This window comes from Athene noctua, unplaced genomic scaffold (assembly GCF_965140245.1).
Source record: "Athene noctua unplaced genomic scaffold, bAthNoc1.hap1.1 HAP1_HAP1_scaffold_36, whole genome shotgun sequence".
Lineage (NCBI taxonomy): Eukaryota > Metazoa > Chordata > Aves > Strigiformes > Strigidae > Athene > Athene noctua.
The window spans coordinates 1,582,320-1,603,453 of NW_027437538.1; the positions used below are offsets into that span (position 1 = coordinate 1,582,320).

At 58.2% G+C, this 21,134-nt stretch overlaps 1 long non-coding RNA gene across 1 annotated transcript; it reads right to left on the reverse strand.

Annotated features, from left to right (window-relative positions):
• Positions 1–1,033: 1,033 nt before the first annotated feature.
• LOC141974252 (uncharacterized) lies at positions 1,034–4,137 on the reverse strand. Its single transcript, XR_012635701.1, has 3 exons — positions 3,807–4,137; positions 3,529–3,606; positions 1,034–2,170 (listed from the first exon to the last, which is right to left on the reverse strand). It is a non-coding gene; the product is annotated as an uncharacterized LOC141974252 (long non-coding RNA).
• Between the last annotated feature and the right edge of the window lie 16,997 nt (positions 4,138–21,134).

The window sequence follows — 21,134 nt, forward strand, 5'->3', positions numbered from 1 at the left end:
TTCCAGGGCTTGTTGAGCCGCAGCTGCAGATCTGGCCGACGGCTCCTGCGTTCAGGATCCGACCCCGGAGCAGCTCCTCTCCCCCCCCACCGTGGGCAGGGTGCTGAGCTCCCTCTGTCCTCCTCCCTGCCAGGAGTGCAGCCGGGTGCGGGAGCTCTCCATCCGCCTCTTCAGAGACGTGGTGAAGACTGCGGCAGAGAGGAACAAGAAAAAAATGGTGGAGACAGTGCAGAGTGTGCTGCTCCCACTCTTCTTCCATACGAGCGACCAGGTGGAGAGCGTGGCCAAGGTGCAGTGACAGCGACTGGTGTCGCGGGGAGGGGCGTGCGGACACCACGGGGGTGGCCTGGGCGTGAGGGACAGTGGGAATGTGCGTCACCGCGGGGTCCCGCTGCACTGGTCCCAGTGCTGCAGAGCTGGAGGGGGAGGTGGGGACCCCCCGGCCCACAGGACGGGTCCCTGCAGCCCCAGCACGAGCAGGGCCAGAGAACCTGGCACAGACAGTTCCCTGCTCAGCCGGGGCCGGCTCCCAGAGCGCGGCATGGCCCCAGCAATGAAGGGGGATCCAATCCCGGGATCACCCCGTGCCCCCAGCTCAAAGCCAGGCCCAGAGCAGGAGGATGCCAGCTCTCCTCCCCGGGCTCTGGTGCCATCGCCCAGCCTCTGCTTCTCCGCAGGCTTCCCGGGACACCCTCAGCGCCTGTGGAGAGTTCCTGGGCTGGAGGAGGCTCAGCTCCGCGGCCGAGACAGGGCAGACACCCCTGATCGGAGAGTGCTTGGTGAGGACACCCCCCACACCCCGGGGCGGGCTGGACGGGGGCTGCAGCCGTGCCGGGGGGGGGCTGCGCCGCTCTGCATCGCCGCCCTGCCCCGGCCCCGCTGCTCCAGCTGCAGCCTCCTTCCCTGCCCTCCAGCACGCAGCCCCCAGGGGCTCTTCTCCACGAGAGCCCGGCCCAGCTGGGCCCTGGCAGCGGGACGGAGGGGTCTCGGCACCCCCAGCCCCCTCTGCCTGCGGCTCTCTCTGGCCCCCAGCCCCACGGGGCTCCCGGCTGGGAGACGGGAGTCACTGGGAGGGAGCGGACAGCTGCAGAGGGTCCGTACCAGCCCCGTGCCCTTGTGCTCCCTCAGATAACGCACAGGAGGAGCAGGGTGGAAGAATATCTGCTCCAGAGCCTGCCCTACCTGAAGGACCCTCAGGCCACCGTGCGGGAGGCGGCCGTCAGGTTCATCGGTGAGTCCCCGGGGACCCATTTCTGGCCCCCCAGCCCCAGTCCCCACTGGTGGGCTCGCTGGGCTCTTGCTGGTTCCCAGCGCCCTCGGGCGCTGTCCTTGCCGGGGGACAGCCCTGCCCAGGGGGAGCAGAGCTCTGACATTAGCTCTGTGCCCCAGGGCTTGCTGTGCGGCGCCGGAGGATCCTCAGCCGGGAGATGCTGTGGGAGATCTGCAACGGTGAGTAGGGGACAGAGCCCGGGCAGGTGCTGCCGTGCCCGGCCCCGCCCCAGGAAAACAGTCCAGGGGCAGATGAGCAGTTTCAGGAGGTTTTTTCCAAGAGCAGTTTCACAAAGTTGTCTCTGTCTTAACACAGAGGCTAGCATAGCTCTGTAGTAAGGTCTTGAAATGGGAGGAGTTTTGTTTTCTCCCCAGAAAGGAAGGGAATTTGTGGGGAAAGAACAGCTGTCTCTGTCCCGCCCCTTGCCAGGAGGCTGATGATGTCCAGGCTCCACGCTGGGATGCTCAGATCAATACACGGGCTCGTTGAGGCCGCACACAACTCTAGACCCACTCGTACGGCAAATGGAAAAATGACTCCGTGGCCTGTCCCGGTCCTGAGCCCCTTTGGGTGTCGGGGGCACACGGGTCATTCCTGAGCAGCAGCCTCAGCCCCTCTGGGTGTCTCACCGGCTCCTCCTGGCAGGGAAGGAGATGGATGGGGCTGGCATGGGCTGGGGGGGGTCCCTGCGGGCACTGGGGGCTCACGGCTGCTCTGCTCCCTTCTCCTGCAGCGCTCCTGCCCTTGAGGAAAGAGGCTGAACTCTCCATCAGTTCCCTGGCAGCCCAGACCGTCTCAGTCCTGACAATAGAGCAGAGTCCGACATCAAGATGGAGCCTGCGGGCGCTGTGCTGCTGGCTCTGCTGAGCGTCGGAGAGACCAAACTCTCTGGAAAAAGTCCTGGAATAATGGTTTTTTAAAATGAAGCTGGAGCCACAAGCCGCCGGGACTCCGTAGCGTCCTTCCAAAGGGGACCCCCCTGAGTGTGCTGAGCAGGGTCCCCCCCGGCCTCTGCCGCTGCCCCCAGGACCCCACACCCGCACCCAGCCCGGAGAGGAGGAGGAGGAGGAGGAGGAGGAGGAGGAGGGGGGAAGCTTTAGCCCATCCTGCCCCTCCCGAGGTACCTCAGGGCACGAAACGGCCCCCGTGAGCCAAGCTGGCACGTCGCCATTTGTCCCAGCACCAAAACCCTCTCCCTGGTACTGGGGAGCTGGGCTGGTTTTGACTGGGCACTGGTTAGTTGCTAGGTGGTGACCATTCTGGGGTCAAACTGGGGGATTCTGGGGCCCATAGAGAATTTTCGAGCAGAAGTGGGGGGCTTTTGGGGGTGCTGGTACAGATTTTGGGGTAAAACTGTGCGATTTTGAGATTCAAGATAGATTATGGGATGAAAAACAGGAATTTTGGGGGTGCTGAGGCTGATTTGGTGTCAAACGGGGAAATTCTGGGATCAAAAGTGGAAGGTTTGGGAGTCAAAAATGGTAAATTTGGGGTCAAATGTGGAAATTTTGTGGTAAAATCGGGGGATTTGATGGTGAAACATGGACACTGGGGCCATGGAGGATTTGGGGATGAAAAGGGGCTTTGGGGGCCTCACCCCACAGCACCCAGGTGAGGGTGGCCCCGGTGACGGTGGCAGCGCTGTCCCCCACCCCCACAGCCTGGAGGACCACCCGGGTGGCCAGGGCGCCTGTCAGGGTCCGCACAGAGCCTGCCCAGTGCTCCCAGTCACCCCCAGTTACTCCCACCTGCCCTACCTCCCCCCCAGCTACTTCCCGGTCCTTCTCCTTAACCGCCAGACACCTCCCAGTAGTCCCCCACCACATTCAATTACCAGCGACCCCCAGCCCATCCCAGTGCTCCCAGTTAGTTACCCCCACCTACACCACCTCCCTACCAGTTACTTCCCAGTCTCTCCCAGCACTGCTCTGGCTCTTCCTAGTGGTCCCCAACCACCTTCCAGTGTCTCCAGTCCTCTCCCAGTGCTCCCAGATCATCCCAGTGCCCCTGAGTTCCCTCCCTGTAGCCCTCAGCTGCCTCCTAATTACCTCCTAGTAACACCCAGCCCACCCCAGTACTCCCAGTTACCACCCAGTTACCTCCCAGTACCCCATGCCCACACTGCCTCCCTCCCAGTTACCTCTCAGTTCCCCCAGGTCCCTCCTAGTAGCCCCCAGCTGCCTCCCAGCACCCTCCAGTCCCCGCCCAGAACTCCTTCTGGTGACCCCCAGCCCCCTCCCAGTTCCTCCCACTCGCACCTGGAGTACCTCCCAGCACTGGTACTGGAGGCAGTCGGGGCTGACGCTCTCGGGGTCCACCTGAGGCAGCAGCATCTGCTGAGGAGGGACACATGGAGGGGGATCAGGTACCCCTGGGACCCTCAGCGACCCCAAATCACCCCTGTGGCCTCTCCAAACCCCATTTGTCCCCCACACCCCGGTCCCTCCAAAACCCCCTTACCCCCCGCCCAGATCCCACTGGCCCCCCAGTTCTCCATTTTTCCCCCCAAGATTCCAACAGTCTCCCCGGAACCTACCGGCCGCCCCTTCTCCCCGTCCTCCTCCAGGCGTGGGGCACCTGATGGGGAACGGCTGCGCCTCCTCCTCTGCCCCTCGGCGTCAGGGGCTGAACAGCAGCCGGGTCCCCGCTGCCCGCGCAGCCTCTGCCCCGCTCACAGCCGCGATGCTCCTCCCGCTCGGAGCGCAGGAGGGGCCTACCTCAAGGAAATACCCAGTCATGGCCTTGTTTTAAGAAATCCCGTGGCCGTGAGCGTCTGGGCAGCGCGGTGTTGGGGAACGTCACCCCTTGGCTCCAGCTCCGCTCTGCAGCAAACAGATGAAGTTTGTTGTTGAACTGACGTTTGCAGCGGTTACACTCAGACGTTCAGTGCCTCCTTCTCTCTCTTCTCCTGGTGTTCCCCACGTCCCCTCCTCCCCGGCTCCTCTCCCACAGCCCCGACCACCTCTGTCCCTGCTCCAAAGGCCGCCGCTGAAATCAGCTGTTCCATCCCCGGGTCGGGCTTTTCCTGGCGGGGATCAACCCACCACAGCCGGGTCCCTTCTCGCCCCGGGGAAGGCACAAACCAAAGCAATCCTACCGGGAACGAGCAGAGCACCAGCAGGAAAGGGTCCAATTCACCCCACTGCCCGGCCTGAAAGAACGAATCTGCGGAGCCACTGATACCATTGAAAACAGCTGGGACTGTAGAAGAAAAGCCAGGAGCCACGTAATATAAAAAAAAGAGGGTAAAGAATTAAAAGCTCGGCACCCCAGCGGGTGCAGAAACAGCCAGGTTTGCCTCTCGGTGACCACCAGCACAAGCATCTCTGAGCTTCAAGGCTCAGCGCGGCAGGACAGACCCACCCAGCCCGGAGCTGCCAGCCTCGGGGCAGAGCTTCTGTTTCCCATGGCAGGTCTGTTACAGGAGCAGCTCAGGAGGGTGCGGGTCTGGTTGGAGCAGCCTCTCTCTGCCAAGGCTGAAAACAGGGACCTGAGTGCCCCGCGTGTGACTTCCTCTCACGCTGAAAAGTCTTCCCAGTGCACCCTGGCACCGATCTCATTCAGAGGGCACAGGGGGAGCAGGTGGAAACAAGAAGCAGCTGTCAGCCGCTAACCGCTGACCCCATCCGACTCCATCCCTCTCCCCACTGCGGCAGAGGCACCGCTGGCTGCTCCTCGAAGGACAACAACGAGGCCAGCAGGAGACGGGAGCATTTCAGGTGGGCAATAAACGGCAGGAGCAGATGAAATCTTGGGAAGTAAGAGATCCTCTGTCAGGAAGAAATTCATCGGCCGTCGGGAAAGACGACACGTGAGGACTGCGCCACGTCCGGGACCATCCTGTCCCTGCCAGCGGTGAGGAGCGGTGTGCTGGCTGCAACAGCCGCCCTGTCTCAAGCCTCTCCGGCACGTCTCTGCCTCCGGGCACCAGCAATCCCAGCAGCAAACTCCCGCTCCGTGAGCTGGGATCCCCGGCAGGGCCTGCGGGAATCACGCTCCTATCTCACAGCCTCTAGTTCAGGTATTCAAGCACTCCGGGAAGCCTCAGCAGACCCAGGTGATGTCCTGTAAGCAAGAGCGTAAGAGAAGGTACATACATCCACCCGCCTTCCTTCCCAGGGGTTTGCTTCATGCCCGTCCCCAGAACATTCCCTGGGGGCTCCACCACAGAGACAGCTCTGACACTTTCCCTTACAAAACCACACGGGGACTACGAGGGCAACCAGCCACAGAGAAGAAACCTTCCCCCATTTCCTGAACCAAACCAAAAGCTTTTCCTCTCTCCTATCGACAGAGAAAAACAAATTCCCCCCCACGCCAGAGACAGCACCTAAGGATGGACCAAGGGTGACACTGAAGGTCACAGGTCTGCACTCATCTAATCGCAGCTCTGCCAGGGACCAGGCGAGGCGTTTGACCTCACGGGGACTCGACTTCCCTACCTGCCAGGCCAGTCCAGCCATACACATTTGGGAAAAGGCAAAGTCACAAGGACAGCAAACAGCTCCCATTCCACACGGAGCTGTGAAGGCTGTGGAGAGGCTTAACTACCCTCTCTGCAGTCAGCCTCTCTGGGCAGCCTAGTGGTTTTCACAACAGGCAGAACAGACTTTCTTAGTAGAAGATGGTATCTGTTCCCAGACTAACTTGATGGGAACAAAAAGTTTTACTGACAAACTTTACCTTCTCCATACCCATACAGCCTGTTGACAGATCAATGTTCTTTAAATTATGTGCCTACAGCAGTCCTGAAGGGCAGGGAAAAAAGCCTCTCAGCTCGGTGGGTGGGACTGGGATGCAGATGGTATTGCACAGGAGAATTAAGGTCTAAGTATTATGCACCAGCTTCTCTCCAGCAACTGCCTACAAGCAGGGTCCTGTCCCACGGAAGACACGGGGTGTCACACTCCCCATTCGCTGTGGGCGTCGATGCCCGGCACATCTGCAGCCAGGTTACAGCTGCCTGCCTCCGCCCTTGGCCACCCACCCAAAACCCTGAAGCGGGGAAGGGAAGGGCACCGAGCATCCACCTGGGGCCTTCAGCCCTCAGCATCCTCTGTGTCTAAGGAAAAACAGAGCACGGCCCCAGGACCTGCCAGAGGCATCCATCAGCTGAACTTCTGACTCAGAAACAAATAACTAGGGCTTCTCTTTAGCACGGCCTCGAGGCATATACCTTCTGTTAACCCTCCCTGGCTGCTGCTCCCACCTTTTTCATCAGGAACTGGATGCTAATTTCTCCCAGACAGGTTCACAATACCTCGTTGGGCTGAGCACCGAAAATGGCTTCCATTTAATTTTCCTACGACTAGAAGACAGAGGTTTCCAAAACTGTTCAGAAACTATTTTTTCCCCCCCTGTCTGGTCTCACCAGCTTGGGAACTTCTTTTACAAATGATATCTCATTAAAGGTACATCTGGGATTTCTCCATGGTTTATAACGCTTTACTCTCTTCCTTTCACTCAGAAAGCAGACTGCCTGGGTCATCAGCAGGATGGTCCCACCCCTCTGCACAAAGCAGACAATTTCAAAAGTGAAACAGATTGTGCAGGGATGTGTCCAGCAGTGTTAAGTATCTCCCAGGGTGGAGACTCCCCCACCTCTCTGGATCACAATGAGGCTTTACCTGCCTTTAAAGCCATCAGATGTTTGTCCTCAGCTACAGCACAGGCTCCAAGAGATCCCGTGTGTTGGGACCCTGCAGCCTTTGTTCTGGAAGTGAACCTCAGCACGTGCCTTCAAAGTCCTCGGCTCCTGCTTTTTTGTTTGTAAGCAACCAGCTGCTGAACTACTGTCCGAGACCAAAAGGCCAGCTGCTTCACAGCACAGACGGAGGGCAGCGGACAGCAGAAAGGCACCGAGGTCATCTGCCTTGTGCACGCCACTGCCAGAAGATGTGCAACGGACCAACCACCCCATGGGAATACAAGCAGCCTTTTTCAGCAGCCTTTATCTTTGGCCCTGCACATCGAGTAAGATACCAACCTCTTCTGCCTGGTCTCCTGCACTCCACCAGCACCAGGAATCCCCGGATACAACATGTCAAACAAGCTGAGCCTTACGGTGGAAGAACCACCAGGGCTCTCAAAACTGAGAACAACACGGAGCTGGGAAAAGAACCGTGAGGTGCCACTGTTTTAAGGAACTAGCAGCAGGAGACGCAGTGTGGGCTGGGTTATCCAACACCCTCCCACCACAAGCCTCTGCACCTTGCTCTGAGAAAGCTGGTTGCACCCAGCACATGGGTTCAAGAAAGCTTCACCACCGTCCACACTGGCAGCTCCGTGCTCCTCGGGGTGGGGAGGCAGGTGATGGCGGTGCCAGGCTCATCCCTGGGGCAACACTGCCCACGGGCAGTGAGCGTGGCCCGCGCACCCCAAAGCCCCACAGCTACAGCGATCTTTGAAAGGGCACTTCATTCAGCCCTGCTGCTGCTGCAAGGTGAACAGGTACCCCTTGCCTTTACATAGGGGCGACTGCAGCAAAGGGGTGCAGACTCGGTCTGCTCCGAGCAGATAAGGGACTCCGAAGTGCCAGCGTCCGCCCCGGGGCCTTTTCAGTAAGAAGCCCTTGGAGACACAGGCTGCCAGGCTTGTGCCAGCCAGAAGGGGAGAGGTCAGCATGTCAGTGATCCTGGCTGAACTGCCTCTCCTCACAAAGTCAGGAGGAAGAGTTTAGTTTCTTTGGTGCGACATCTCTTTGTGCTTCCCTTCCCTGGAAAAACGCAAGGTGACGGTTGGGGCAGTAACACAGAAAGGGCACGTCCCAGGCTCGGTCAGGGTCCCTGCGCTATAGGAATGGGAAGGTCTGGTCCCCAACGCCCCCGGCGCTCCCTGCAGGGGGAGCAGGGGGTTACCTGGGAAGCACCGATGCCTGTCCCACGTCCTGGTCTGTCAGCTGAGGACAGACAGAGCGAGTCCGAGATGGACATCCAGACAGACAGGGGCTGGTGCAAACCAAAGGGCTTCAGCCAGAAAACACTGGAGAGAGGCCAGAGTCCCAAACAACCTGAGAGTAGAGCATGTGGGAAATGGGCTGATGGAAAGAGGAAAAGGGTTCCCGAAGCCCCCAAACCCCACGGGGCAGTAAAAGTCAGGAGGCAGGTAGCATTGCTGACAGTCAGGGCAGCTGTGAGTGAGCCCAGCTCATGGGCTCAGAAAAGCAGAGCTGTAACTCGTACTGAGCGCCAGGATTTGCTCAGCTACGATGTGCCAAGCACTCAATAAACAGCAGTTCTGGTTTGTGGGGTTTTATGGTTGTGGGTTTTTTTTTTGTTTTTTTTTTTTTCTACTGGTTGAATAATCTTTGCTACCAGGATGCAATCAGGAACCCAACTCCAATTTGCCGGGAACAGCCTTTCCTCTGATCAGGAACCTGGAAATCTCAGCTCAACCACTCCCAAGTCTCTTGCTCGCAGGGAGACTGCTTAGAACAGCGCAGCAGATCAGACACCACAAGCAGTCAGTGCAAAAATCAGGGGAAACCAGAGCTGCTGCTTGCCAGCAGAGCAGTTTAATGCGGGGAGCAGAGCAAAGGATCCTCCTGTCGCTGCCCCCTTGGCAGTCTGCAGCTGCTCCCCATCCCTCATCTCCACCCAGAGCGAGAAGGCTGAAGGGCTTCGGTTCTCCTGGAGTCAGGGCCAGATAACGGGCACTTGTCACCGCACATCTGCACTTGGGACTCGTCCACGTCTGACTGACACAACCACCGCCGTGTAACACGGCGCAGCACCCACAGTCTGTCCTAACACTCGATAACCACGCCCAGAGGGCACCGCTCATGAAACAGCAGGGCCAGACCTGAGGCAGAGGTCTGCCCAGGGCAGGGGGAACGGGGAGGAAGATGCCGTGCGGGAAGCACCGGGCTCCTGAAGCTGACAGCAGCACGGGCGCCGTCCGGACAAAAAGCTCTGCCGGCTCATTCCCATGCAGTAATTAGCGGGAGGTTTCGCTTTCTGTATGTGTGAGGTTGTCCCGTCCCTTGCTTGACGGGGGTGTCTCGTGCAGGTGGGCAGTAGGGACGTCTTGATGGACTCAGCCCTGGCAAATCAAAGCTGTGTCCTAAGGACAGAAAGCAGAGCTGAGCTGAGAGACGGGAGCACTGTGAAAGCCACGGCCTGACGGCCAGGCCAGAAGAGCAGAGCTCTCCAGCCTCCATCCGAAGGGGCCACTCCCAAAGTGCCTCCTGCCCTCTGGTCAGTAAAGCCGTCCCTGACAGAGCGGGGACATCTCTGAGAAAGGGCCCGAAACCTCCCCTACGAACAGCAGACGAGCCCCAGGTGTCTTCAGCACAAGGGTTGGCTGCACTAGTGACAGCCAGGGCGTCAGCTAAATGCAGTTTAACACATCTGCCTGCTTCATCTAGAGCACTTTTGAATCCCCATTCACTGATCCAAGTTGCCAGGGCTATTTTAACCCTTGAAACCCAAGATGCTAAACACTGGTTAAGAAAGCAATTTTAAATGCACAAATCAAACTTCCTTCGGTGTTTAAGTAACTGTGAATGAACTGCTCATCCATCCTGGCTACCAGCTCTTGCTAGAAGGAAGATTTATTTGGCTCCATCTTGCTTAAAATACTGAGCTGAATCAGCAGATCCTGTCCTGGAGGAACAGGTACCCCTGCCCTGAACCCTTGTGCATCAGCAGCCCCAACCTGCTGCTGCAGATTAAGGGCCCGAAGCAAACCAGAAACAGAACAAAGAATAAACTGACGTAAACTGCTGGATTTGGAGGCCTGGTATCCCCCTCCCAAAAGACACCACCAAAGACACAAGGATTGTTCCTTCAAGTACAAGAGGTAATACAGTAAACCCTCTTGTTTTTGTCCTGGATTTGGCCACCAGAGAGCTGCCCACCAGCCCGGCCCAGAAAAGCACACGTCCTAATTAAGGCAACACGTAAAAGCCCAAAGCAACGAAAGTAGAGATTCGTTGCTGGCATCTGCCAAGTGACAAAGAGACGGCAGCTTTTGGTAACAGTTCTTTGAAGGGAAAGCCAGAGTTGAGAGGCATCCCCGCTGGAAGGCTCTTACAGAGGAGAGTGTTAAACAGCGCCAGCTGGCAGCTTTGGGCTTTGTCTGGGAAAGGCCCAACACTGTCAAGGTACCACAGAGCTCTCTGCAGCCAGGCCCCAGCGAGGGACTCCTGTGCGCTCACCTCTGAGAACAGAGCGATGGGCCGCCAGCCCTGCCGACAGAAAACACCTTCTGAGCAGCGGGCGCAGAGAGTGCAGCGCCCTCAAACCACCAAAGCAGCCGGGTCAGCCCCCCAGACACCCAGCATCTCCCCGCAGCACCTGCAGCCACGTCTGCAGCCCAGCCCTGCTGTCAGGAGTCCTCTCGGGCTGGGCGGCTCAGCGCTCCCAGCCTTCCAAACCCCGGCCTTCTGGGAGATGCACTCAGCCCAGCTCCGGGAAAAAAGACGAAGACAACCCTTAACTCTATCTGGAGACTTCCAGGAATCTCCCTCCTCAGGGAAAAGGAAATGGAAGGAATATTTTTGTTCAGTTTTATAAAGGAAAATGAAACCCAACACTGCAGCAGCTGTCCCAGGAGTAGAGATCTCCAAAGCCCTGAAACAGTCTTGCCTCTGCCTTCCAGCTGCATGGGATTGCTTTACAGCACCTTACACAAAACCCACAATAAAATACCTCTGACAAGTTCTCAAAGAATCAGCATTAAGGTTGTCCACGGGATTAGGCACGGGCTTCTAAACCCCCTGTTCCTTGGTACCTTCAGCAAACCGCCAGCTCTGATTCAGCCCTCGGCTGGTTTTCGGAAAGGGTGACAAAAGCAGCTTCAGCAAGATCAGAGTCAGGCCACCACATCCGCTTCCTTCAGAGATCAGGCCCTGCTGCCTCTGCCCAGCTCAGATCCCCCAACAGCCGCTGGGCCTGCAGGCACTGGAGAGCTCGAGTCTGCCAGGGGACGAGGCAAAGCCTGGGGAAGAAGGCCAGCTCTGAGACAAAGGAGAGGGCAGAGAGAAAATGTGGGGCAATGCAGCTTCCAAAGGAGATTAAAAGCATCAGGGCTCTACGAACCCAATCCAGGAACTCCAGGGTTTGTATCTGCACAGATGTTCCTGTTCTCGGAATGGCAGAACACTCAAATCCACTGCCCGGGGAGAACAGGGAACCTTTGGAGATGAGCACGGAGCCCAGCGCTGCCACCTCCTGAACAGCCAGCAGAGCACACCTCCTCCCGGGGGGCAGCTCTCACTGCCACACTGCTGCCCGGGGAGCAGGGGAGCACAGGGGAGCAGAGTCACGACAGCTCCAAAAAGTTCTCGGGACTTCTCAAAGGGGAAAAAAAGGAAAGGCAAAATAACCAAGATCTTTTTACCAGGCTGTCTGTGACAAGAGCCATCAAAACAGGAGAGTGGGTGGTGGACAGCTGGGGAGAACAGTCAGGATTTGACAAAACAGTTCAGACAGTATGAAATCAGAATGAAAATTAACATTCATCAAAAAAACCACTTACTGCTGAGCTTTGCCCGAGAGGTACCGCTGTGTCACAGGGTAAAGATCCCGTTCCGCTGCCCACACGCAGACTTTTTCCAAGAGAATTATTCCAGTCACCAAGGGCTTTTCTACACAATAACCTCTGCAGCCCGGGGCGCTGCAGCCCGGCATTCGAGGACAGGCACAGCCAGTGTGTGCAGGCTGGCAGCTGGAACCTTTGCTTACTTCTCTCTCCATTGCTGCTGGAACGTTTTGGCTCCCCAACCCTACGCTCTGGTTCGGCCACAATTCCCCATACAGCCAAACTACAGTTTCAGGCACATCCCATTGCCTGCCCAGGATGGAATCCCCAAAGTGCGACTGTTCCCAATTCCATTTCTCCCGTGGCAAACAATGGGATAGAGAGGAATGTGTGCAGGCCCTTCGGCAACGCACACAGCCGAGCCACACAGGAGCAGCGGCTGTCATGGGGGAGATGGCGAGACAGAAGCGAGAGCTCTGGGGCGGTCAGCTGCCAATTCAACACCTGGTAACAACAGAAGGAGCAAAGGAACTTCCAAGTGATTTGAATATACCAAGAAATAGCTGCTACTTGCCTGAAGTTTAGACTGGAGTACCTCTCTGTAACACAACATGAAACTTCAGGATGTCCTGTGACCGTGTGTGACCCCTCTTCAAACAAATCACCATTCTGAAACCTCTCAGCTGCTTCTCCTGTGACACTGAACACCTGACAACTCTTTCACGGCCAGTGGTCCTGCTGCCTCTCCTGATCCATCCCATTCTCATCACCACCTTCAGATGCCTGCTGCTCACCACGGCCAGTGAAGGATGAAGGAAAACAGGACCATGACAACAGTAACCAGAGCGGGGTAGTAAATACCTGACAGCAGAGCTCTGAAACTGAAGGCCCAGGCAGCAAGGCAGTGCTGTGCACAGGCTTTCACAGTGCAGACGCAGCACGGCCAGGGTAAGAATCTGCTCCCCAGCTCTGGAAAACCCAGTCCCCTCAGCAGCAGCACTACTGACCCCTGCAAGCTTCCTTCCATAAGTTCTAAGGGCAGAGGAGCATCCCCTGGATGCGGATGCAGCCACCTCTGAGTACTGCCATTCCGAGGGGTTGCACTGCTCATATTGACCAGCAATAACTTATAAAACAAGGTTTCAGTTAACTGTCCTACAACCGAAATCCACAACAGGAATTGCCTCAAAAGGTCGATCAGAGACGAGCCGGCTCCACCTGCTGCATCGCCTCCCCCGACCACCACACACAAAGCCCAAGCCCTCCCCGGCCCGGCCCAGCCAGCGCCCAGGAAGGTGCCGTCAGACCTCTCCGCGCCCCTGACACCCCCGGCCAGCTCCCCGGCACAGGGCACACGCCGGCTGCACCCGGCCTCTGCGCAGCACCCGAGGGTGCAAACCCCGACCCACCCGGAGCAGACACCAGCCCTGTCCCACCTGCTCCACACGGCATCCCTGCAGCCACAGGCACCTCCTGAACGGGGAACCTGCCAGAGCAGTTTTGAAATGGGCTTGCACAAAGACCAGGCCGTTACAGAAAACAGATGCCACAGGGAGAACACCAGGGAAAAGGAGGAGGAGCAGGCCGGTCTGCCTGGCTCCATCCAGTGGGGAGGAGAACAAGCAGAGGTGCAGGGCCGAGCAGAGCTCAACAGGAGCTGGAAGGTGACAGGAAGGAAAAACAGGCAAGATGATCTACACAGCTGTTCTGGACAGGAGCCTGGGTTTCTTTAGGTCTTGATTAATTCTTCCTTATCAGTTATTGTGAGGATTAAGTCTACTTTCACATGGGCATTTGGTCAACATGTAAGAAGATGCCCAGGAGACCCCAGGAGAAGCCCCAACACTCACCTGGGAACCAGGGGACGACCTGCAGCCTGACAGCACATCGGGCAGGACAAGCTTGCCGAGAAGCACGGTGCCAACCGGTTACATCACGTTCACAGCAATCCACAGCCACGCGCAGGGAAAAGCGACTGTTTTCTGCAGAGCTGGTGCCGAGCAGAGAGGTGCAGATGAAGGAGAGGCTGCTGGGGGAGGCTGAAGCGGGGCCCCCCCGGCAGCAGCTGTGCCGGCTGTTGGCAGCCTCAGCGCAAGGGCTGCTGCCGGATTTCCCACCCAGAGGCACTCCCAGCATCCCAGCACACAGACATTGTCCTTTAATTACTTTTCAGTTACTTCTTGTACCTTAATGGCGTGAGATTTCTGCTCTGCCTGCAGAGGTCAAGAGATTCCTTCTGAAAGCAGAGCAGGTCGTTCCAACTCGAAAAAAACAGGATTTCTCTTTTGGCAAAGGTGCGAATTAGCAGCTCTGCACAGACACTGACCTTTGTCCAGAAAGGCAGAGGAGCAGCCGGGCTCTGCAGAGGGGCTGGGCTCCAGCACAGCCCTGCTCACCCCCCATCTCTCCCAGCACCGCCCAGCTGGGAAACACTGTCCCCCAGCCGGAGGGCAAGAGCCCCCCTGGGCCAGCTCTGGCCCTCGGGCTTAACGCCGCTTTCTGAGCAGCACCTCTCGGCTCTGGTGACCGGCACCCTCCGAAGCACCGCTCCCAGGTGATTCATCAGACTGAACCCCCCCACAGCAAATCAGACACGGCGAGCGGAGAATATTGAATGTGGCACTTCTTGGGCACTTGAAGTAAAAATAAAGGGCTAAGTTCCCTTTCCCTGGGGTAACCTGACAGGTAAACCCCGCAGACACCACAGACCCCTACAGAGAGCAAAACCCCCCGAGTTCAAGGGAAAAGCACAAGCACGGTCACACATCAGAACGCCTGGACAGCCCCAACTGTGACCACAAACCTCTTTCTGAAAAAACGTTCAGGACCAGTTTGGATTTTTAGAGCAAAGCTTTCCCCCTCCCCAGCGATCCCACTCCCCCCCCGGGAAATGGGCCCAGCCCCTGGCTCACCCACTGCTGGGCCGGAGCCACCACCACTAGTGCTGGGGCTGCCGGGGCTGGTGCCCCCTTGGCGGGAGAAACATTCCGTCACCACCAGCACACAGGAGTGTTTTGAGAGGAGGAATTCCCACTGCCTGGGTGACCCGAATCTCTGCAGGAACATCCCTCAGGGGAGCCCACGGAGCCCTGGCAGAGTGTCGCAGGCAGTAGGCCCTGTGGGGCCAGGGGACCCCGGGGGGCTCCAGCACGTTGTGTCCCCCCAGCCCCTGCCCACACTCCTGCCTGTGCCGTGAGGGGGGACTGGGGACCTGGGGGGGTTATCGGGGGGGGGGGGTATCGGGGTTCTGTGGGAGTTGAGGGGGTTATTGGGGCCCTGGGGGCAGTGGAATGGGCTCCTGGGGGCAGTTTCTGGGGGAGATATTGGGGCCCTGGGGGACAGTAATGGGGTGCAGGAAGGGTCCAGAAGGGGGTTACTGGGGTCCTGGGTGGATCTTGTGGGGATATTGGGGTCCTGGGGCTCTCCTGGGGGGTAACGGGGCGTAGGGGGGTCCTGGGGTGGGCTGGTAGGGTCCTGTGGAGATATCTGGGGTCTTGGGGGTAAAATGGAGATCTGGGGAGCCAACAGGGTCTGGGGGGCACTAATGAGGGGGGGTGTCGGGGGGCTGAGGGTGTTTTTCAGGGACCTGGGCTTGGCAAATGGGGTTTGGGTGGGCTGCAGGGGGGACTTGGGATTCCTGGGAATCACCCCCGGAATCGCCCTTGGTCCCCAGATCCATGTTTGACCCCCGAATGCCCACTTTCACCACAGAATTCCCCTGTTTGACCCCCAAACCGCATTTTGATCCCCAAAGCTCATATTTTGCCCCCCCAAATTATCTTGTCTTCCAAATCAGCCTCAGCACCCCAGAAATTCTATTTTTCGCCCCAAATCCATCTTGAATCTTAAAATCCTCCAGCTTCACCACAAAATCTTCTCCGCACCCCCAAAGCCAGGATCCTAGTTTCACCCCAAAATCCTCCTTGGACTCCAGAATCCCCTCATTCTACCTCAAAGAGGTTTAGTTTCACTGCCAAATCTCCTTCAGTAATCCCAAAATCTCTCTTGGACCACCAGAATCCCACAGTCGGATCCCAAAATTTTCTCCAGTTTCATCCCCAAATCAGCCAGTTTGACCCCAAAACATCCCTGTATGCAAAATCCCTCCTTTTCAGCCCCAAACCTCCCTGTACCACAAATCCCCCTTTTTCACCCCAAATCTCCCATATGCAAAATCGCTCCTTTTCACCACAAACCTCACCATGCCCCAAATCCCGCAATTTCACCCCAAACTCCTAAATATCTCAATTTCAACCCAAAATCCCTGCCATGCCCCAAATCCTTCTATTTCATCCCCAAACTTTTTGTCTAAAAGCCCCAAAGTGCACCCTGAAACTCCTTTGTCTGCAGGCACTTGGGGAGCTCCAGGGGCAGCTGGGATATCTGTTGAGATTTTGGGGGGCTCCCCGCACCCCTGGTGACCGTGTCCCCCCTTTCCGTGCCCCCAGGGCAGGAGAAGGAGGGGCCCTTGCTGGAGGGGACCCCGCTGAGCTTCAAACCCCACCGCGCCTACGAGCTCTGGGTGGAACAGCAGCTCTGCTGCAAGGAGATCCCCGAGGCCTGCGTGGGCTCCTGCCAGGCCCAACGTGCCATCAGTGTCCCCCCCGTGTCCCCGAAATCTCAGGGGGTCCCCAACGACATTTTTTGGGGATGTACTGGTGTCCCCAAGTCAACACTGACCTCTTGGGTTGGTGGCCTCCCTCTCTCCTCCCACCTTCAGTATCGTATTTAGGGGTCCCTGTTGCTCCCCCACCGTGTCCCCACCCCCCTGCCACATCACTTGGGGTGTCCCCTTGTCCCTTGGGGTGACATCCCCACGTATCCACCCCCATCAAGCTGTCCAGAGCATCGCTGCCACCCCGGTCTCTACTAGATTCTTCTACATTTCAGCACCTTCATCTCAGAGGGGGTGAGTGCCATGGGTGTCCCCAACACGTCGGGTGACACAGGTGTGTCCTCAAAAGCGGGGTGGCCCTTGTATCACCCCCCCACGCTTTTTGGGGTCTCCCTTTCCCCCACGTCCATGTCAACAGGGTGCAGAACAATCTGGTGCTGCTCATCTCCCTCATGGGGATGGTGAAGGCTCTGGTGGACAACGCCCCCCTCTCCCTGGGAAATACGTGAGTCTGGGGGACACCGTCCCCCCCACACTGTCCCCTTCCCTGGGATTCCCTGGGGGATGTCACCCAGGGCTGCTCTAAACACCCCTGTGTGCCCCACCAACCCCCCCGCCCCCGATGTCCTGCTATGTCCCCAGTCTCCACCAGCTCATCCCCATCATCACGACACGTGTCGGGAGCCACCAGCTCTCCCAGTGTCCCCATGTGGGGCCGTCCCCATGTCCCCTCCCTGTCCCACAGTGTCCCCGAGTGTCGTGACAGCATCATGTTTCTCTTTGGGCTTCCTGGGGAGGGACTGCAGCCGGGCAAGTCCTGTTGGGGAGCTCAGTCTTCTTTGGGGATGCTCTGTGGGACAGGAGGACAATTGCTTTGAGCCGCCAGTATTTCTGGAAGGATTACCCGCACCTGCCTTCCATCTGGAATACTGTCCAGGGGCACTTGATATAAAAATAAAAACGGGGTGTGTCTGAATCGCTGTGTGCTAGTGCTACTGATTTTATTAACAACGGAAATTAAATTGCGTTTGATTTTCACATAAGTATAGAATTAGGAGATATTTTAGTACAAATGATTTCACATTTATACTATTTTCAATCTAGCAACTGACTGCTACTCTAAAATCCCCTGTACAGCCCCGTACCGAGGCCGAAGGGATTGCTCATAATTGTTTCAAGGGAACGGTTAGAACCTAGGCAACAAAACACGAGGTGATCTGTAAACTGATTTATAATACATACACAGGACTAGAAGAATGCAAGTAGCTGTCAAGGTCCAGGATTAATGGGAACTGAGGGCAGTAACCGTAACAGCTTGCAGGTCCCTGCCAAGAAAACCGTGTCCTTAAGCAAAAGGTAATTCCGGCAGGGGGAGATCGCGACCACCGACCCATGGACCCCCATCCTGGGCACTTGCCCGTGCTGTCCCACAGCCCCAGTCACTCAGAACTCTCCGACCCTGGGGTAGATCTCCGGGTGATACTCAGATAGTTGCTCAACCCTGAACAAAGCCTGAACCCATGCAGGAACACGCTGGCTCCCAGCAGTAAGACGACAGTGTTAGTCTCAGCATTCCGAGGCTGTTCAAAATTCCCCAAATTCTCAAACACCGGTGTAAGTAGCCTCAGGACTGACAACTTCACCGTGCCATCAATCAGTGTTACACAGTTCAGCAAAACAAAAATCTTAACCCGACTCCCACGGGTGGTGAGAAGCATCTGGGGACTATATACAGCAAATGAGGTGATGCAATTTTAAGGAGCCAAGCGATGGACATGACGACCAGCAACTGATAAGCCAATATAATGAATGCTTCTAACCAATGGCTATGACACACTGACCAGATCTGCCGCTATCTCGACCCTTCGAGCCCCACACTGGGCACCAAAAAGGACTCTCGTGGTTTGAACTCGGTCGGAGCCAAACACCACGGAGCCGCTCGCTCACCCTCCGCCCATAGGGGGATGGGGGAAGAGAGTGGAGGGACACAAGGAAAACTCGTAGGTTGAAATAAAAAACCATCAGTTTAGTGATTGTAATAAATAAAACAATAACAAGAGTAGAAAGTACAAACGGGTGATGCCCAAGGCGACTGCTCAGCACCCACCGCCCGATTCCCAGCCCGCTCCCGGACAGCGACCCCGACAGAACGGAGATCCTGCCACTGCAAAACTGAAGCAGGAGAGAACGCACCTGCTGTATATCCTGAGCATAACGTCACGGATGGGGAACACTCCAATGGCCAGTCTGGGCCTGGCACTCTGGCTGCGCCCCTCCCAGCTCAAGAAAATTAACTCTATCCCAGCTGAAACCAGGACACTGTCATAGCAGATTAAAGCTACTCTGTGAGTGTGGGACAGAACTGGACACGGGCGAGCAAACGCCTCAGGTGACCACTAAGCAGGGATGGGCCAGTCTGGAGTGTTTCTGTCGGGACCAAAGCAGAAGGCCCGCGGGCTGTGCCGGGGTGTGAGAACCCTCTGGGACGAGCCCGAGGGTACAGGAAGGTGCTGAGGGGACATGATGGGGGCCTGGGGAAACCCCAAGAGGAGCTGTCGGCCAATGGCGAGCTGGGTCCCCACCCCCCGCAGCGGAACCCTGCCCCACCCGGCCTGGGTGACGCGTCACAATGTGACCCCTTTGTGACATCACTCCGTGTCACCCCCGGCACCGTATCTGAGCAGCGCAGCCCCGCAGGGTCTGACAAGACGGGGAAGGGACAGGGCAGGAGCGCAGTGAGGACACTCCTGAGCACAGCCCACGTCTTCCCCACCGCCCCCGGCGTTTCCCTTAAGCCGAACCCCCCCACGGTCCCTCAGCCACTTCCCTCCATTTCTGAGCATGGCAGAGAGACCCCCCAGCAGCCCCAGGGTGGTCTGGGAGGAGGTGGGGGCTCCCCAGGAGAGCAGCTCTCCTCCGGAGCCCCACGAGGTGTCCACGGTGCAGCCGCTGCAGATGGGTGAGTAGAGGGCTCCCCGGGGCGGGCTCGATGCCGGGACCCCGTTTCCTCGGCGTGGGGCCATTTAAAGCTCTTCGCCGCCCGGGAGGCTCGTTGGGAAGGTGGCGTGTCCTAGCGACTCTTCCGTGTTCCCCTGTAGGCGAGACGCTCCTGGAGGAGGATCCAGAGCTCCAACCAGGATGGGATACTGAGAGCACCTGGATGCTTTCTTCTCTTGACAGCAGCGACATGACAATGGTAATGAGCTCCCCCCTCGCAGGGACCCTTGTCTGTGGCATCGGCTTGTGCAGCACAGGGACCCAGGGACGGCTGAGCTCACCAGACGTGCAGCACCGTCGGCGTGCTCAGAGTGACACGTCTTCCCCCCATCCCTCCTCCCGTAGGTGTTTGGCGAATACCTCCGGCCTTCTCAGAGGATGGACGTTCTCCTTGTGGCCATCGAGGCCTTGACGTCAGACGATGTCCAGGACAGGCAGAAGGGCGGAGATGTCGTGGACATGGCCGTGAGGGACCCCGCGTCCTGGCTGACGGATGTAAGTGCCCCGTGGCTGGACCGTCCTCCTGTGTCAATATGTGTCAAGCCTTGTTCTTCCCTCCTGCCCTAACCCGGCTCTCTCAGGACCCCCAAACCATTTCAAGGCAGCAGGGAGGGGTGGGAACAGCAGCACCATCCTTACCCACGTCCCCTCCAGGTGCCAGAAATCCTGAGATACATCCACAAAAATGTGGAGCGCATCCGCACGGAGCCAGCCCGCAACAGCCTGCACTCGCTGCTGCTGGTGCTGACCAGGTGGAGCCCCAGGGAGGTGGTCAGGAGCCTTCTGAGGATCTCTCCAGCGTGTGACAGGTACCGGCCCTGACAGCCTTGAGGGCTCGTTCCCCACGGGCAGAGTGGCCCAGAGACTCTCTGGCTGCCAGACCCACGGGAAACTGCGGGATATCCCCGAGGAGCAGGGCTCTCCATCCCACCACGCTTCCCCCTGCAGCCAGAGCCGGCCCCAGCAGAGCCCCTGCCCCACGGGAACAGAACCTCACCCCCCTCTGCCTCCCCGGGCACCCCGAAATGAGGGGGTGGGCAGGGCCGGGGCCCGGAGGAGCCGAGGCAGCCCGACTGACCGAGTTGGCTCTGGCTCCGCAGCGCTGCCATGGCCATGTGGGAGGTGACGATCTCCACGCCCTGGGATCTGTGGGGCATCTTGTCGGAGCTGGTCAGCGTGCTGCGGGACTGGCGGCTGCGCAGGGTGTTCAGCTCTGCCGCGGAGGACGCCTGCATCTACCCCTTGGCCGTGAGTGACCCACGCCCAGCCCCAGCGATCTCCCTTCCTCCTCCTCCTCCTCCTCCTCCTTCCCCTGCTCAGCACCAGCCAGACCCCTGTGCCACACGCTCGGGCCCACCCCACGCTGGTCTGGCCCCACCAATCCTGTCCCGGCACAGGCAGCGCTCTGCCCTCCCCCCTGCCTGCATCCCCCTGCCCAGCTCCGCAGCCTGGAGACCCCGGGAAGGGGCAGAAACCAGAGTCGAGGCGGTTGCTGGTCCTGGGTCAGAGACGTGGGGACTCGGAGGTGGCTGCAGGGGGAGAGGAGACCCTTGCCATGGACCGTGCTGGTGCGGGGAGGGAGCCCTGCAGCTCTGCTGGTCTCTCACCGCTGTCTCCATTTCAGCTCCTGGTCTGCGCTGACATTGATGCAGAGGGGTTTGCTGCCCTCTACAAAGCCCAGCGGTACCTGAGGCGTCCCAACCCAGTGATGCTCTCGCTGGTGCTCACGGCCCTCATCACGCTGTCAAAGACACCTGAAACGGTGCGTGG